The sequence below is a fragment of the Podarcis gaigeae genome (assembly GCF_964106915.1).
Source record: "Podarcis gaigeae genome assembly, chromosome: 10".
NCBI classification, from domain to species: domain Eukaryota; kingdom Metazoa; phylum Chordata; class Lepidosauria; order Squamata; family Lacertidae; genus Podarcis; species Podarcis gaigeae.
In genome coordinates, this window is record NC_139686.1 from 36,927,810 (window position 1) to 36,934,767 (window position 6,958).

A 6,958-nucleotide genomic window follows, 5' to 3' on the forward strand; every position below is an offset into this window, starting at 1 on the left:
AAGAATCAATGAAGGAACATATTAGAAGCAGAGCCTTTGTTTTATTTAATGGCCAAGCTTCTGAAGCTGAACTTTCAGCATAGTTTAGAATGGTACTTTGGTTTCTTTCCAATAGAATGCAGTGTTTTGCTTTTTTCTCATAGGAGTGAATAGCAGCTTTTTATCTGAGAAAGCAAAAGGCTGCAGCATTCAAATGTTTATGGGGTGAAATTTGCCACCTGGCCTTGACGACATAGGGAAATTAATAACTAATAATAATATTTATATGCTTCCCATCTGACTAGGTTGCCCCAGCCACTCTTGACGGCTCCCAACAAAGTATTAAGAGCACAATAAAACGCCAACCATTAAAAACTTCCCTAAACAGGGCTGCCTGCAGATGTTAATGAAAAGCCTTCTTTTCAGATGGGTCAGACCAATGGCCCATCTAGTCCAGCATCTTGATCTCACGGTGGCTGGCCTGATGCCTGTGGAAAACGTGCATGCAGAATTAGAGCATTGCTGCACTCTCCCATACTGTTATTTCGAATAACTGGTATTCAGGAGCATTTCTGCCTCTGACTGTGGCGGCAGAACATAACCATCATGGGACGTATCCATTGATAACTCTCTCCACCATGAATGAAGGAGCAGGTTTAGTCCCATCAGCTGAGCCCTAGATTAAATCCTAGTTACTTTATTGCATACAAATCCACAGACTATTGATAGGTGTGGTTACCTGCATAAACACAAAAACTTGGACCCTGAGCTCCATGGCAACATTCTGCTTATGATGGGGCTTTTCAACACACACACCCCGTCTCACTGCAGCCCCTCCTTTCCCCCTGGAAGCTAATCCTGAGGATTGGGAAACACATTAGAAAGCCATGGGGTAGTGTACAAGGGGCTGAGGAGCAATGGGGGAATCAGGGGAAAAGAACCTGGGGTGAACAGAAGTGTTTCTGATCATATTGTGGCCATTTTGGATCCCATTAAGTTATTTTTCAAATCAAATCAAATCAAAGACCTTATTGGCATCACAATCTAAAACATTTCAGGTCACTAGGATAATTAAAAGGACAAGGGTGAATCTGTTGAGGGTCATAAGGTCACACTGTGATCGTGTGCACTTAGATATTCTGCTTCGCCCTGTCTGTTCCCTGAAAGGATGGTTCATTGGGAACCTTTTCGGGTAAAATTGTAGCTAAAAAGGAAGCTACTAAAGCAGGGATATCTTTGTCCTGATCTGTCATGAGAAACCTCATTTGACGACTTCTCAGAGTTACAGGCTGGAGGTCCAACATTTTGCTCAGCATCAGTTGGCAAGGTCTACTGTGTAGAGAGCAATCTAAGAGAATGTGGTCCATTGAATCAGGTACTTCTTGGTTGCAGGCACACAAATGGGCTTGATATGGGGCATGTGAGAATCTACCTTTGGTCACTACAGAGGGGAAGGCATTTAATCTCGCGAGCATAAAGGCTCTTTGATGGGAAGGGAGTAGTAGATCCTTTAGATATTTGGCACAGGTTCTGTAGGGTGTTGTAATACCTAAGGCCTCCAGAAAACAGGATCTAGGAGTATGACGTAACAAGCGCTGTCTTTCATGGTCGTAGAGTCGCTGTTTGATTATTTAGAATATGTAACTTTTGTCACATGCTTCAAGGCTCTCAAGAGCAATTCCCAAACTACGGATTTTATCTTGAATTGCTCTATACCATCCAGGTGTTTATGCATTGAGCTTAAGAAGGAGTTAGATGTTGTTCTAAAGTGGACTTTCAGCCATGCCTTGGTTGTAGTGAGCCATGCATTGGTTTCCATCAGATGTTGACTGGTTTTAACACATAGGGTTACGTAACTTATGCATTTAGGGTCACCATGGATCTTAAGAAGAAAAGTCACTTGAATTTGTTCAACTTCTCTATTAAATGCTTGTACCCAAATTGGAATGCCATACAATAACTGAGAAAGGGAATTATGTGATATTCTGCTCCAGACCGAACTACACATTACACAGAGACATTTGAAACTGAATCCAAACCAGCTTTCTTAAAAACAATAACAAACCACAACAACAACAACTGGAAGGGAGGAACAGGAGGGGCCCAACGGCCCTTATACTGCCTGCTAGGTCTCTGCTACAAACCGCCCTGAAGCCTTTCTCCATGCATAGATCAAAGCACATTTGTAGTCAAGACGACGAAAAACCAACTGGAGCAGACCTACTTGTAGCTGAGTAGCACTGGGAAAGGAAAGGGTTAAGAGAACCCTCTCCCTGCTACTTGTCTGCTCCAAGTCACCCCCCGCCCCAATATGGCTGTCCTGGAAATAAAAAGAATAGCAGGGTTGGGTTATATGTATTTGATTGCAGTGTGTAGTTAATCCTTTGGGTATTTAAAAGTTAGCTTTTTCTGCCTTCAACCTTTTGATAAACTGGAAGAAGGGCATATTCTGTAGGGTGTGCTCTATCAATTCAAAATTAAAATTTAACTATAACCAAATACATACATTTATAAGAAACAGAGTTTCTAGCTATAAAATCCATATGAGCATTAAGATATTTAGCAGTTTGTGGGCCCAGACATTCTGCACAAAACAGAATGTTAAGGGTTACTGCATCAGTAGTTTGGGTAGATAGAAACATGTTGACTGTTACCCAACAATCATTTGTAGGAACTGTCCCGAAATCTGATATATATATGGCAGACATAGAAAATTAAATATGGGGTCATGGACAGTTTATTCACATCATCCCTGTGTAATTTGGACAGGAAAATCATGAGATGGGTTTGTTTTTCAGCCTTCTTTTCTGAGAAGTAGAACGGATTCATTACTTAATCTTTGGTAACAGCTTACATTGAAGTCATTAAAGATGTCATGTGGCATAGGTCAGTCTTTATTGATTACTGTTACACTGGATTGGGGTATCTGAAAATAGTATTTGCCTTAAGCTATGTCTGGCTAAAAGATGCACGCCAACATGGCTACCATGACAGTTGTGTGGAGTCAGTTGCCCTGGAGCCTAAAGAAGACAAGAGTCTTTGATTCTACAGAGCTGCTCTCAAAAGAACACCTATCACAGCCCCACCCTGTTAAAAGCTGGCGGAATGTCCAGTTACAGCCCCACCCATTGCTTTATGATTGGTTCCCTGTTGCCTAGGGTGATGACGATGCTTTATTCAATCTATACAAGGCTCCCAAGAGGAAAGGAAGTTACCACCCCTAGTGGCATGACACCTATGGCCCACTGAATCTGGGTCAAAGCAGCATCTCACACCGGGGTCTCATTGTATTATGAGCAGTGGCACCAAAGCTACAAAGAAAGAGGGAGCAACAGAAAACGACCAGGAAAAAAAAGTACTGGAAAATCAGGAGTGTGTGCCCAGCTGGTTAAGGGCAGAAGGCACAAACCACACAATACAGAACAGCACAAGCAGTGGCTGCTGTGGAAGGAGAAACTCCTAGGGAGGAAAAATCGAAAGTTGGAAAGGTAGTTTTTTGGAAGAGGCTTCCCAATTATCTCCTGAAATGTGGAGACAGGGACGGCGGTGTTATCAGCAGCTGTCTCTGCAACTAGGATATACCAAACAATGGCCCAACATGGGAAGAAGGGACCAAAATGGTGAAAGAAGTGATCCAGGAGTGTCTCATGGTAGCCATCATGATACCAAAGTGAAGAAACCCAAAGCGTGTCACTTTTCCGAACGGAAGAACGGTATGCTCTCTGGGAATGGTAGACCATGGAAGAAAAGGGGAGGCTATTGGAAGAAGAAAAGATCACCTAAGAAGGAGAAAGCAAAGCATTGGTGTGCAAGTCACCAGTGGAAATCCAGATGTTGTAGGATTGGGAGAAGTCACCGCCGTAATCGGAAGCGGAAGAGTCAGCGTTTGTTAGCATTTATGCATGCAGCTGTAAAGGGGAGACTGCGCCCCATGAATCTGTGTGGATGGAGGGCACCAGGAATGCGTGCCCCTAGGAACACAACACAGTTTATCATGCATCAGGTGTACCAAGACATGCGCCAGGAGGAGAAAAGGGCAGCGGCAGAAAAAGCAGCTGCTGCAGACAAAAGAGAAGAAGAGAAATCAGAACAACAGCAATCCACAGGAGAGAATGATTGTGACATGGTATTTCCAAATGCCAGTTGCATGGCCACCATTTCGGCTATGAGCCCACAGATAAATATTTTCATGGGAGATGAGGAAGTTGGAGAAGATGAGAGTAGTCAGAAAAACCAAATATATGAAGATATAGGTCTGGAATCTCACCTGAGTATTTCCTGTGAGCCATAAAAATACAATGACTGGACTATGCGTTTGTATTCCTCGATAGTTCAGAATAGATCTTGATCTCCAGATTCTTAAATAAATGTATGTTCTGCTCTCTCAGCTCTGTTCCGTCTTTATCTGGTGTGGTTCACATGCTTGCAGAGATGTGCAAAAGGCAAAGATACTATTCTTAAAACTGTGTCCTCAAAGTCAAAATTGATTCAGGAAATCATTTAAGCTTAAATCCTGATGAATATAAACTGGCCCTAAAGAAAGTTAATTATTCAAAAGTCTCATTGAAAATGAAGTGGGAGTTAAGTGTGGCCAAATTTAATTAAATTGGGGCTATTGAGTTTGATTTTGAGAAAGCTTCACATGCTGTGGAAGTGTTCAGTAGGTCTTACTCCCAATGTATAAGATTGCCTCTTTTAAACCTCTCAGTGACAAGTTCCAAAATGTTAGTGCCACTACCAAGTCCTGGTCCATGTTGCCACTCACTGTATTTCACATTAAATGGGTAGGTCAAACATCTGAGGAAGGTCTTCATGTGAAGGATGGTTCACATGGGAGACAATCCAATGTCTCCCATACAAATCCAGCCCACATTTCCAACTTGTAAATATGGTATCCAGTACTGTACAGGTGTGTGCCTGTGTCTTAGTCCCTATACTACAGTAAGCCCATAGGGGGAATAGCACACACACAGGTTGGGTGGGTATCAGCAAGGAACCTAATGGGCCTTGGTCAGGAAGGTCAAGAAAGTAGCCAGGTGGACTTGTACAGTTTGGTTTAACCTGCATCCAGAAACCACAGGATCTAGGAGGCCAGAATGCATGGTACCAGCTGGTTTCTCCCTCTTACCTTGGAAGTCAAGGTTCTCAATATGATCTCTGTGCCGCCCCCCCAAGTCCCTGACTGCATTGCACCATTGCTTGGGACAGAGCCTCTGCATAGCCAGTGAGTAACCTTCACTCCTGGGCTGTTAGCCTTGGTGTCTTGCCAAAGGGGTGGCAAACATCCCAGTGCTAGATCACTAGGTTCCATCTGGCCTGTGGTGGCAATTGTGTGATTTGACTTCTGTGGGTCCATATGAGAGATGACAGGATTGTTCTCTCCAAATGAAAGAAGCAAGATGTCTACTACTATTAATAATAAAACACGTCAAATGTATTCCAACTTGAGCTTACTGTACAAACTCCATTAATCCAGACTGACTCCATAAATTCAGTGCGCTCGTTCTGTCTCATTCTGTCCCCTGCCAGACTGATCACTAAATCTTTGTTTCATGGTTGGGTTGGAGAGTTTAATTCTGGAACCTGTGAGGCCAATAAATTGTAAAAAAAGAATAGATCAGTGTAGAAGAGTGATATCTTTTGTATTCAGTAATGCTTCCACAAATAGAAAATCGATTCCTATTTCCTGTTTTTCATTATAGAGAAAAGATTATGGCAATCCTCAGGGTACTTACTCTAAAGCAGTCTTATTGATTGCATTCAAAAGCTCTAGTTCAGGTGTCTACCATTTCAATGGAAAAGACATTCAGAGGAGTGCTTAGGATGACAGTCTGACTTGGCGTTGAGCTGAAACGATATGTTCTGTGCTGTGCATTTTTCAGAGGATTAAAATGTAAGATGTGCTGAATGTTCCCAGCACCATTACTTTCATAGGACCCCTGTAAAAGTGGGAAGGATAGTTTCAGGAGGGGAATTTAAATAATTGGGTGGAATGGGCAGGTCTTACCCTTAACAATAAGATGGGCAAAGGCTCTTCTTGTAAAATAAAAAATAGCCTTGCCACTGCTCCATATCAGATCCCCCCTATTTTTTCAAAGAGGGCAGAGGAGGATAACTTGACCGTTTTGAAAGGACTACTAATACTCTTGATACAGCAATGATTAGAAAGGTGTTTGGTAAATTTTGAAATATCCCTCTAGTTTCCATGGCACTTTTGGCTGAAATCCCCTTTCCGAGCCATCTATGCCAGGAGCAATTGCGACAAATGGTGGTCACAAATTCTGTATGCTAATCATACATTGTGCAAAAAAGCAATGTCTTTTCTCTGTCCTGAATTGACTGACAATCATTTTAATTGAATGACCCTGAGCTCTTATGAAAGAGGGAGAGAGAGAAAACCTCTCAACACAATTTCTCTTTTAAATAAGCTTCAATCATGGCTCTTCCTTAGCCCAGAGGCTTTAGCTTTAGTTGCCCATTTCCAGCCTTTTTTAAAGGCTTATAATATCCTTATTGAGATTTTCAGTGAAATATCAATCAAAAGTCCAAACTCCTCTTCCTTATTAGCCACCACCAGATCAGGCCCATCATCGTATATGGGGCTGGGGTTTTTTGTCATAACTTAATGCTTACATTGGGTATAATTTGCCAAATTTTTTGCTCCTGAAACTGCTGGGCAGCTTTGGACCCTTAAACTATTGGTGAATCTTTGGGGAGGTTGGAAGGGTTATAGGATGGAGGTGTGTGCTCAGAACCAGCCCTACCATTAGGCAAAATGAGATGATGGCCTCAGGCAGCAGATACTGGGGGGACCAGTCCTCTAGCTGTGCCTATGCCTCTTTCCACTCCTAGTCATTCTGTCAAAGAGCAAAGCTGCAGATGCTTTTAGGGTAGTTTAAAGGTAAAGGGACCCCTGACCATCAGGTCCAGATGTGGCCAACTCTGGGGTTGCGGCGCTCATCTCGCTTTATTGGCCGAA

At 42.7% G+C, this 6,958-nt stretch overlaps 1 long non-coding RNA gene across 1 annotated transcript; it reads right to left on the reverse strand.

The window, feature by feature from the left end:
- Positions 1-3,182: 3,182 nt before the first annotated feature.
- LOC310825679 lies at positions 3,183-6,545 on the reverse strand. The gene is made up of 2 exons (XR_014555431.1): positions 5,715-6,545; positions 3,183-5,562 (listed from the first exon to the last, which is right to left on the reverse strand). It is a non-coding gene; the product is annotated as an uncharacterized lncRNA (long non-coding RNA).
- Between the last annotated feature and the right edge of the window lie 413 nt (positions 6,546-6,958).